Source organism: Eurosta solidaginis, chromosome 2, assembly GCF_040869045.1.
Source record: "Eurosta solidaginis isolate ZX-2024a chromosome 2, ASM4086904v1, whole genome shotgun sequence".
NCBI lineage: Eukaryota > Metazoa > Arthropoda > Insecta > Diptera > Tephritidae > Eurosta > Eurosta solidaginis.
In genome coordinates, this window is record NC_090320.1 from 244009371 (window position 1) to 244022097 (window position 12727).

At 39.0% G+C, this 12727-nt stretch overlaps 1 non-coding gene across 1 annotated transcript; it reads right to left on the reverse strand.

Annotated features, from left to right (window-relative positions):
• Positions 1-248: 248 nt before the first annotated feature.
• TRNAG-GCC (transfer RNA glycine (anticodon GCC)) lies at positions 249-319 on the reverse strand. Its single transcript has one exon. It is a non-coding gene; the product is annotated as a tRNA-Gly (tRNA).
• Between the last annotated feature and the right edge of the window lie 12408 nt (positions 320-12727).

Consider the following 12727-nt stretch of genomic DNA (forward strand, 5'->3'; position numbering starts at 1 on the left):
CTCATAATGCATAACCATGTGTTAAACTCATCTATATGAAAAACTGCTTATGTGTCGGAGCTGTTACTGACGACGATAACGATTTTATTATAGCGACATGGAAATCATAAAATATCGCATGGGGATTCGAATTTGCATGCTTTTTATTTTACGCAGTTTTTTATCCGCTTGTAAAACAAAGTATTAGTTAATTTTACAAAATTAAAAAAATATATATATATTAAATAAATAATAAAAAGAGTGTATACTGCATCGGCCGGGAATCGAACCCGGGCCGCCCGCGTGGCAGGCGAGCATTCTACCACTGAACCACCGATGCCTACAAATAACTTTCTTCCAACGGTATACTTAACACTTGAAGGCATATTGACAGCAGCCAGCAGTGTTTATGTTTGTATGTGTGTTTCATATTAGTAACAGTTTGATAGCCAGTGATATCTTTGAGTGTCAATGTGCTTGTTGGAAAACCACACAATCCCAACAGTAATAAAAGGGTGATTCCAGTAAGGGCACCTCTAACATTATAAGCTCTAGCGCGGTATCCACATCGCACATAGGTAGATTTTAGACATTTAGGCGGCCATAATTGAATTTCTGAAAGTTGCCACAATTACAAAAAAAGCACTCCCACAGGTTAAGAGTAGACAGGGGAACAATAATTCTACCCCTTCCCATCCATCCAATAATTTTTAGAAGTTATAAATTCACAAGGAACCTATTTTATTTAGGATGTCAAAAAAAATTTTGCTCGATGACAGCAGGTACTTCGTTCTGTCCTCATTCACCATCAAACCCATCTTTGCCGCTTCTTTTTCCAGTTTGGAGTAAGCAGAACTAACAGCGCGGGTGTTTAGGCCGATAATATCAATGTCATCAGCATATGCCACTAATTGCACGCTTTTACAGAATATTGTTCCAATGCGGTTCTGCAGCTAGTATAATTTTCTCCAGCCTCAAATTAAAGAAATCGAACGATAGGGGGTCACCCTGTCTGAAACCTCGTTTAGTTTCGAACGGCTCGGAGAGGTCCTTCAGAATTCTGTCTGAGCTGATGGTGTTGCTCAACGTCATTTCGCACAGCCGTATAAGTTTTGCGGGGAAACCAATTTCCTTTTCGTGCTGTCGAAGGCGGATTTAAAGTCGACGAAGAGGTGATGTGTGTCGATTCGCTTTTCACGGGTTTTTTCCAAGATTTGGCGCATTGTGAAAATCTGGTCGATGTTAGATTTACCAGGTCTGAAGCCGCACTGATAAGGTCCAATCAGCCGTTTCACGGTGGGCTTCAATCCTTCGCACAATACACTTGAAATGACCTTATATGCGATATTAAGACGGCTTATTCCACGATAGTTGGTGCATTTTGCAGTATCCCTCTTCTTGTAGACTGGGCAAAGAAAACATAGATTCCAATCGTCGGGAATGCACTCGTCCGCCCATATTTTGCTGCATGCGCCTTACCAACTCCTCGCGGCCGTACTTGAATAGCTCCGCAGGCAATCCATCAGCGCAGGCAATCCAACGCCATCGGGCGTTATACCTGGTGGCTAGCAGCTCAAGCTCTTCGCACTCACGCCTTTCTGCTTCTGCTTTTTTCTTCCTGAAAGGGCGCCTCGCTTCCCTTTTCGACTCACGATAGCGTTCACACACTCCTCTTGTTGCGCTCGCTTTTAACGTAGCCCTGTAGGCAGCGTCTTTTCCTTCGGTTGCAACGCGGTATTCTTCACCGTATCAGTTGTTTTTTCGTGGGCGCCGCCGGTAACCAATTTTTTCCTCGGCGGCAGTACGAAGTGCTTTGGAGATATGCTCCCACTGCTCCTGTATTCCTTCAGGCTGCGTTGTCCTCTTAGAGAGCAGGTGTGAGAGTCGAGTTGCGAAATCATTGCAACGAGATAATGGTCCGAGTCGATGTTAGGTCCTCGGATCGTGCGCACATCTAAAACACTGGAGGCATGCCGTCCGTCTATCACAACGTGATCGATCTGATTGCGAGTATTTCGATCAGGAGACAGCCATGTAGCTTGATATATCATTTTATGCATGAACCTCGTGCTGGATATGACCATGTTTCGAGCACCGGCAAAGTCAATCAGCCTCAGTCCGTTAGGAGAAGTTTCATTGTGTAGGCTGAACTTTCCGACTGTAGGGACAAAAACACCTTCTTTGCCCACCCTGACATTAAAGTCGCCAAGCACAACTTTTATATCATGACGGGGGCAGCGCTCGTATGTGCGTTCAAATTGTTCATAAAAAGTGTCTTTCACCTCATCGTCTTTCTCCTCTGTCGGCGCATGGGCGCAGATGAATGATATATTAAAAAATGTTGCTTTTATTCGGATAGCGGCGGGACGCTCGTCCACAGGCCTGAACGCCAGAACTTGGCGACAAAGTCTCTCTCACCACGAATCCAACGCCGAAATTGCGCTTATTCGTATGGCCACTTCAATAAATGTCACAATTTTTGATCTTCTTTCTTCCTTGTTTCCAGTCGGGCATCTACACCAATCCCATTCCATGAGCGGACGTTCCAGGTGCATGCCCTCAATTCATTGGCCTTCAAACGTTTGCCATGGTCTTCATCAATAGAGAGTGTATTTATGCGAGGCTTGTTGGTATATTTCATTGGAGTATGGTTTTACGTGGCGGGTCCCAAGCCCAGCTCACAACCCGCTTAGCGGGGGTGAAAAAATTACTTGCACATTTATATAGCAAGCCGCTTGCTCCAAGACAGACGCCCGCTTGCAGCCGCATCTAGAGGCGTACAGGCGCTGCCGATGAGATCGCCGCGGCTAGCCCTTAAACCGATTATGTCAGAGCGGCCTGGCCAGGTTGTCGCCTTCTCACATTAGCTCACATCCGTTAAGCGGCTACCCAGAGGATACTTGGCCCCAAGCGACCGGCAGTAGTGAGCTGCTTGAACCGCATGCAAAATAATCGCTCTGGCCATTCCCAGGTGAATGGCGGTCAGAAGCTTTCCCCACTTTCGTGGACTTCTTACACACGGCTCCACCCTCCAAGAGCTGCAAAAGAATCGATATAAATATCGATACATCGAGTACTAGGTGCGATTATCGATGTTTTTTCTAAATATCGATAAATAAATGTATTCCCATTACTTATTCCTTTTTCTAGCGCCAGCGTGTAAATCTTGGTAAGACAAATAAAACCTGAATAAATCAAATTAAATACATTATGTCAGATTTGTGTTTATTTTATATGAATACCTAACAAGCTGGTGGCTCTGAATATTTAAAAATTCCTACAAAAGTTCAATGTGAAAGGTGCGTTATTTTTTTCATATTGTAACGAATTTCGGCGAATTCCGCCTATTTGCAACCTTCTACTAACGTTCGCATCGCTAAATTGTTGAATAAATAACTCCAATATCCGATAATGCAAAATGGTCTTTATTAGAATACTTTCAAAATACTTCACAATAACACTTATACTTCGCAACCAATAGCGTGCTTAAATAAAACTGATTAGTCGTGCCTCAGCTTGTGCTGCTTTTATACTCTCGGTTTCCTCGTTCACCCATTTCTCCTAAGGTCTAGTAATTTCGGGCACTTGATGCTTGTTTACCAGCTATATACACGTATATTTGTAATTTGTATTCATATGCGTGTGTATATGTGAGCTCATATTCTACCACAGTATGAAATTTGTATTTAATATTAAGCACGGTAAATTACCAACATACTTCAGCGAAAAGCTTATATATGTATGTAAATGATGCACATTCATACGTAATCAGAGAAAACAATAATTTTAGATTACCCCTTTTCAAAACAGAAGTGGACAAGCCAAATATATTTTATAAGGGCATGAAATATTTCAATGAACTTCCTAATCACATAAAAAATAGTAATAACTTCAATACTTAAAAAAAAAAGTTTATCGGAGCATTGTAAAACCCTTCCAATAAGATAAAGTTTTTTTCTTTTATTTTTTTACATGATATACCGATAATGGAGCACGAAAAGGGAATGGTAATATTGGTAGCAGCAAAATACAATGCACCCGGCCCTAAGGAAAAGAAAATCAGTCGCCACCTGTAACTCCAGACAGTTCCAACAACTAATTTCGCTGGAATTCGGTATTTTCAGCCTATATTTACTGTTGCTGAACGGAATCACTCGCATTCCGACAGCATTAATATAACAATAAAATTATATGATGTGTAACAAAAATAAGGTCAAACAAAAGTTGGAGCAGGGGGATTGAAAACACGTCCTTTGCAACCTCCCATTATATTTTGAGCTGTGCTGATCGGAATCTTCATGCATTCCGACAGCGTCTTTACTAAACAAAGTTGAGGGGTGATTGGGTACACATTATTTTCAATTTCCAACATCCAAAGGCATGCTTAGCTATGTTGATCGGAGATCAATACATTCCGACAGCTTAAAATACAAATATAATCGAAAAATATAAGTTCCAAATTTTGTTGCCTTAAGCTGGGAGCACTGGAGGATTGGAAACGCGTCGTTTCCAACCTTCCTTAAATGACTGGGTCCCAGACTCGTCCGTTTATCACGCCAGTAAATATGCTGATCGGAATCACATGGCATTCCAACAGCATATTCAATAGAAATAAGTGATATAATAATGAATTGTACTTAGTAGTTTAAGTTTTAGCCCTAAACAGCGGTAATAATAAATAAATTAAATTAAATTAAATAAACTACTTTTGCTGATGATGACATGTGTTTGTGAGTATCTCTCTGTTGCCTTGTATGAATGTGTGTAGATGATGATTGATTTGTTTATGTACATACTGCTTAGTATCGGCTTAGTGGTGGTAGTATCGCTTAGTGATACTAATATTCGTCACAATCGTATATACACATATATACATGTATTCGTATATGTACATAGATATACACACAACAGAAGACATCATTGAGTTGGAAGACGAAAATTGTGTTGCCAAAAAGCTACGAAGTACAAAGTCAAGCATTTGGATCCATTTTGACAAAATCAGTAATACTTTTGCAATATGCCCCTATTACAAAAAATATTAATAAAACTAGTGGTAGGTCCAATTTGTTTCAAAACCAAAACGGTTGCATACAACTGCAAATTTAGATTCACATAGCTCGCCAAATAAGATTGATTTTTATATGAAAAAAAAAAAAATAAATATGAAGATCCATCATCACGCAAAAAGGCTTTTCACATCACCCTACTAGGGTTTAGTCACGCAGACGTTCGACCCATAGTGGATGACAAAGGGTGTTATAACTTTGTATATACCCTCGTTTCACTGTGCAGAATGTGTTTTATGATCGTTTCGAAGTTATGAAGACAATAGGGGGACTCATGTAACCGTATAAATTCCTTATAAAGTGTGTAAACGTATAAATTTATCTAGTGCGTAAACGAGCTGTCAAATTTTGTATGAAAAATCATTTACACAATTTGTATAAATTTACGCGCACATTTCATTGTGTAAACGCGGTAAACTCAAAGGAATGCAACCTTGCAGACATTACAGCCGGCATTTTCATCAGAAATCTCCAACATCAGCAAGTAAAGGCGTTTTAGTTTTGATTTTTCACTTAATCTTGGTATTTTTAAATTTATATAACAATCAAAAAAATTTGTTTGGCAATAATACAGCTGAAAAACAATCAAGTTTATCAAGAGTATTACTAAGTGCGTTCATATAACCGCGTGTGTAAATGAATATAATTTTACACCTTATAAGTTTATATGCTATCATGAGTCCCCCTAATATTACATATATATATATATATATATATATATATATACATGTACATAAATGTCTGATATATACCTGATATTACTTTTAAATTGAGTAAGCGCTTTTCACTATAAAAAAAATTCGATATATATCGCGATATATCGATACCATCCCTCTTAAATATCGCAAATATCGAGTAAGCCGAATATCGTTACTTTTGCAGCTCTAGCTCTGGATACCGCGCTTTTACGAAAACGCTAAGACATTTTTTTATATATCTTGTGGACCAAGTTTCAAACTTTTTATACCCAGGTGTACTTGTACACAGGGTATTATAACTTTGATTGGATAACGGATATTAATCATAAATCAAAAATCGTTAAAACCTATCGTAACAAAATTCGGCAGAGAGGTTGCCTTTACTATAAGGAATGCTTTGAAGAAAAATTAACGAAATCGGTTAAGGCCACGCCCACTTTTATATAAAAGATTATTAAAAGGGTCGTGGACGACTAAAATAGGCTATATCTTTTCAATAACTTTATATCAATGGTATTTCATTTCCCCAAGTGGATTTATAACAATAAAAAAAAAAATGAGCGTGGCACCGCCTCTTTTATGGCTAAGAAATTTTCTATGTTTCGGGAGCCATAACTCGAAGAAAATTAGTTCTTAATAGAACCACATGTATATGTATTATTGCGTAGCCTTGTAACACTATTAAGCACACAAAACAAAGAACAACAGCATTTCAAGTGTACAGCTGGGTATGTAATGTTCGGTTTCACCCGAACTTAGACATCCTTACTTGTTTTATTTGTAAATACAGTGTCATTCATAAGTACATATTGGGGAAGGGAATTTTCGCAATTTGCACCAAGTTTTGCTTTAGTAAAAGTAATTTCACACTTACATCAAAACAGCGATCAACTCAAAAAATCGCAATGTTCAGAAAAAGCGAAACAATTACTGCCTCTCCTCACCATATGTCGCAAATGCAATTTTTTTTACATGGCCTTTTTTCGCTGGTTGCTCGAGGTGTTAGCAAATGGACTATACATTTGGGTAGGTATTAAATTGGCAAGCCCGGAGGTAGCATATCTTTGAAATTTCAAATTTTTGAGTTTGCTCCCTATTAATCAGGGTCTGAATGCATTAAATTAATATTTATAAATGATCATCATATATATTATTTCTAATTGCTGTTTTTATGTACGGGTCCCTTCTTCGCTCTTATTTGGAATCCAAATCTATAAATAAAGTTTTGGCTGTAAAGATGGAAATTCGGGCTATTAGCGAGCTTTGAGCAATTTTGGTCGTAGTGCTTCTGTTCAGTTATATTTTATTAAAATAATTTGTTAAAAATAAACGATTGTGAGCACTAGTGCATATTTATTCATAGAAAATAAAAGGGTGGTTCTATTGGTCTAGGAAGAAAATATTCCATGTTTTCTAGACGAATGTCTTCTTCAGTTAGTAGCTTATTTGTAAGTTATCGAAATTTTATATCTGGCTAGTTTTCGTGTATTCAAAACAGATTTTTACAATTTCCTCTACAAAATATTCACATTATCGATTTAACCGGGTGTTGGTGGAAACGAAAATGTTAAATGAAGCTATCCCCCTGGTAAAGTCTAACTTTACTGGAGATGTCGAAAACGGCCTTTACATAAAAAATATCCTTTCGACCTGATCCTGCATATGTTATGCATTCAAAAAGTTTATAAAACCGATACGCACAGAAATTGTTTTTGTTTTTAATAAAAAAATTAAGTTGCAACGTTCTTGACATATTTATAAATTAGGGTAAAGAAAACGTAGAGAGCGTAGAAAACCTTACACAGATATACATATTTCTCTTGTCGTGTGGAAAACTTCTAAAGTAAAATGGAAAACCTTCTACGGTATCTGGAGAGATACAAAAATGATCGAGCATGTCAGAAAAAGAATTTGCAACAGGCTTTAGTCTTACTTCTTACTTCCGAAGAAACAGAAAATTCCCTATTAAAAAACTAAAGGAATTGTTAAGAAATGTTTTCTATAAAATTTTCGTTAAGCAGCATTCAGGTCATTCATTTCCTCTACTTAAGAAACATTGATTTTATAATTCGGTAATTTTCAAGAGCAATTTGGAAGAGAAGCTCGGCCTCAAAGCTCTTCGGAGGTTATCGCGCCTTTCATTGATTTTTTTTTTTAATCTTCAAGAATGTCGTATTCATGATAAAATGAATATTCAAGTCTTCTCAGTATTAAATATACTGTCAAGAAGGATTTTGATTGGACCTTGTCCGTTTGTTGAGCAAAAATCTATAAATTAAGAAGCCTAAATATCGACTGCTGAGTGGAATAAAACTATATCTCGGCTACCGTTACGAAAACGCTCTATCTCATAAAACGTTTGAATAACGCCCTATTTCAGATTTTTTTTCGAAAACGCCCTATCTCAGAATTCTGTTGAAGAACACCCTATCTGAGCTCAAATTAAATACATTTTGACATGTTTATGAAAACAATTCTGAGATAGAGAGTTTTTGAAACAACTTTTTCGAGCTAACAACTTTAAACAGAATTCGGTCGTCACAGATTTCCAAGTTCTGCTCAATGTAACACGATCCCGATGCTGTAAATTAGAAATTTCGGGACATCGAAAAAGGTACGCGATATCGAGATTGAATACCCTAATATCCATATATGCTTATTGTTGTATTACGGTTACTATCTTCCCCCAGTTTTTGCATGTGTATCTATCTACAATTTTTTCTAACACTTTTCTATGTTTCATTAGCGCGAGAGTAGTGGTGCGTGTGCATCTTAGCATGCAGCCTAGTAAGAATGTTTGTTGTCGTGCTTCCGAAACACCAGCAAAAAAAAAAGAAGGCACACACGACAGACGCACACAGGTGGTAAGCAATGGATATGTGAATGTAACGAATTTAGTGAAATTCCACTTATTCCAAACCTTCTGCTAACGTTCGAATCGCTAAATTGTCGATTAAATCACTCCAATATTTAGTATTGCAAACTGGACTTTATTAAGATTAGTTTGAAACTAGTACTTCACAATTATACTTCACAAGCAATAGCATGTTTAAATCAAAACTGATTAGTCATGCCTCAGCTTGTGCTGCTTTTATACTCTCTGTTTTCTCGTTCATCCATTTCTACTAAGGTCTAGTTATTTCGCGAAACTGTATTCCAGAACAATTGTATCTCTTGCTTGGTTATTAACTATATACCTGTATATTTGTAGTTTATGTCTGTCTTATAGCCATATGAGGGTGTATGCGTGAGTACTACTTCGGCTGATGACTTCATCTGTGCGTGGGTTATCTCTTCGTTGCCTTGTATGTATGTGGGTAAATGATTAATGTGTTTATTCGCTTGCTTTAATGTTTTTGTTGTTGTGCATTTATTTAGTGATGTGAAAGTTCGCCACAGCATGTTATTGGGACTAGTTTAGGTAACAAAGATCTCTTCTTCATCTTCCTCAGAGGATCTTAACTGTCTTAAATTTGCGCTTAATCAACAGAACTTGTGTCGCGACTGCTAAGGTCAACAATATCACCTTTCTATTGAGGAGGTGCCAAAAATCTTCCCGCGAACTTCATCTTTTCATAGACGATTTGGGTGCACAGTCATCTCTTCGAGATAATCAGCTGCAAAATAAAACACAAGATAAACCAAGTCTTTCTGTATTTTTCTTTTCTACCTAGTGGATGCCTCCCTTTTGTTTTGCTGCTACCGGAAGGTATCGATAGGATTCTTCTTGCTATTTATTAGGAACGATATGTGGTTTCTGTATAATGTTCGTGCATGTCATCTCTTGTGGCACTTGCGGTTGGCCACACGAAAAAGTAAATCAAAGGCTAATCTACTACCAAGTAGGAGAAATCGGGTGGAGTACTTCTACACTGAGCTTGTAGGCTAACATAATTCAAACTCTTAACGCTGGATCCCAATTCTTCACAGTTTCAAACTTGTATCTGTCAAAACTAATATGGGGTCAATACGGAACGCATTTTAATGACAAGTAATTCGCCTTGTTCTCCGGTGTGACAGTCCTTTGCCGAATATGAATCGACGTTGTCAAACCATTTAAGTCTGCCCTGCATATATTTCTATTTAAAAGTTTGCATTTAGGAGTGCCAATTAACATGAAAGAAATTGTAGGTTAGGTTTAACTGGAATTTTAGTAAAAAGTTTTTTCAATTAAAAGAAAATTTTTCTAACGGGGTCGCCCCTCGGCAGTGTTAGGCAAGCACTCGGAGTGTACTTCTGCCATGAAAAGCTTTCTGTGAAAACTCAGCCTTGCAGATGCCGTTCGAAGTCGGCATAAAACAAGGTCCTGTCTCGCCAATTTGTAAGAAAAATTAAAAGGAGCAAATTGGAAGAGAAGCACTTTGGAGGAGCTATTTCTCGTACAGACGGGCTTCTATCGTTGGTACCTGTGAAAGTGTGGCAAGCGAGGTGCATGATCATGGACTCACTGCCAAGGCAACTCGAGCATCTTTGCAAATTCTGCGCATATGCGGATGCCTCCTCTTATTAGTAGAGGGTGATTCTCGCGCCAGCGTATGGTACCGAATGGTTATGACTGCTCATGGTCTGAGGCGCGTGCTGAGCATACAGAAGTGCATAATGCTCCCATGCTTGCCCTTGTGTCTTACCGTGTCAACGGATGCCATGCAGGTGCTTCTTGGTGCACCCCCTCTCGACCTGATAGTGATACAGCTTGCTGTTTGATGGAAGTTCGGTTAGAGGGAAGTGGCAGGAGCGTTGGGACAATAGTCCCAACGGCAGGGTAACGTACGAATACATCCGGGACGTTTCGTGTGTGGCAGAAAGTCTAGATTTCAGATTTAATCTGAGTCCGGGCTTTCTGCTCACGGGTTATGGTCCTCTTAATGCATTTCTGCATAAGAGGAACTTGAGCGAATCGGAAGGGGTGTGTATGTGGTGCACTGAGTGAGGACTGGGTGCATGTGTTGTTTGAGTGTCCGGAGTAGTCGGACATCAGGGATATGAGCAGTTGTGGAATTACTTTTGAAGGGGAAAGGGTGGGTGTGAGTAGGGCGCTCTCTACTAGTCGGACTATTGATTTGCCCAATAGGTATGCTTTGGAGGTGTTTAGACGGAGGAGACGGCAGATCACCATCGGTGATCGTGGGAAGTAATTGTGTGCGTGTCCGTGAATGTGGGGGGTTTTAACCCCACCTCACGCCTAGGCGGCCGGTCCGGAGTAGGTGGATACTCAACAGCAAGTGACTTTGGCTGCGAAAGTCAGACCAAGACTCTAAAGTGGTACCACGAGGAGCAGATAACCCGCGGAGCTTGCTCCGTTTCTGCTCATTTGAGGTAGGCCCCTATTGGGAGCATCGTGGTGTCTGTGGTTGTTATCCGAATGCGGTAAGAGTTGGTTAGCTCGAATGTGGAATTGCATTGTATGAATGGAAGAGGTGGTAGATAGGCCTCCAACCCCGCCAAGGTGATGGTGTGTCAACTAACATTATCGATTCATACCAAGGTAAGCGAGCCTTGGGGGCTGTTGACTCGTGTACTTTGTGCATTCGTGAGGTTAGGCCGACGTCGGCAGGTACTCACGTAAAACCTACACTCGCTGTAGCAGTGTTTCACCCCACCCAAAAGGTGCGATCACTCACAAATTGCTTACTTGCAAACTTTTACAGTATTCAGATCGAAGTTGTGGCACAGTGACACGCGTCTCCTTGGGAAGTCTGCTTTCCTCAAGGGTATCACATTGAGATCCAGGGTTCGTCGGGCACTTATCGGGCATTTTTACTCTCTTCTGGTACAAACGGCTAAATTCTTGTGTACCAAATTTTTTCATAGTGCATGCGGAGATTACTCCTTATGTACCTGGAGGGAAGTATTCCGCCTCACTATGTATACGATGTTCAGACGATATAAGAAATCTCGTGGCAGTTCTGAGCGCGGTGTTATGGCAGGCCTGTGTTTCATAGCAATCTCGACACTTTAGAAAGTTTTTAGAGCGCATTAGATTTTGGTATTGTCGCTACTCGTTTCGACACCGAAGTCTACGTGCAGTCTACCAACTTTTCCGTATTATCTCCCGATGTAAAACATATATCGATATGCATCTCATGAGTCTATGCATCTATTCGTCAATTTTCTTGTTCATCATTCTCTGTACTGTGTGCTATCTCCAGATAAGACTGCTCTTCTCCTTGCGTTTGGTTAGAGCATTTGGTATACAAATTTTTCTATGGATCTCCCTTTGTTCGGCTTATTTACAGTTTGTTGATTCTCAACAGCTCCCTAACATGTTCGCAAAGACGCTCCAGCTCTTTACTTCACCATGCCTTCATCAAAAATGTTATCCTAAAGCACTTTTTTCTCTGCTACCATTGCTTTTAAACAACAAGTTCTCCGGGCTTACCCTTTATTTATCGTAATTACACTTTTTCCAGTTCAAGTTCAGAAATTTACAATTCAAGTTCAGAATTTCCAATTTAAATTCAGAAATTTACAATTCAAGTTCAGAGTTTCCAATTAAAGTTCAGAAAATTACAATTCAAGATCAGAAATTCCAATTTAAATACAGAAATTTACAATTCATATTCAGAAATTCCAATTTAAGTTTAGAAAAATACAATTCAAGTTCAGAAAAATACATTTCAAGTTCAGAAAATTACAATTCAAGTTCAGAAAATTACGATTCAAGTTCAGACAATTTCAATTCAAATTCAGAAAGTTTGTCAGGATTTTTTTCTTTCATGCAATTGCAATTATAGTATATAACATGGTAAATGTTAGCGCAAGTAATCTGATTCAAGTGCCTACTATCTGTTAAGAAAGCATTGGACTTCTTAACTCACTTAAATCAATTTTGCTCGCATGAAGGAGATAGCGTAAAAAACCGTTTACTCTCTTCTCTCTCCTCCTCTACTAAGAGGTCAGTTACAAGGACATTCAGCTATATTCCACATAAAGGCCACAAGCATATTGATCTGCATTGAGTATGACATCAGTGATGACGAAATC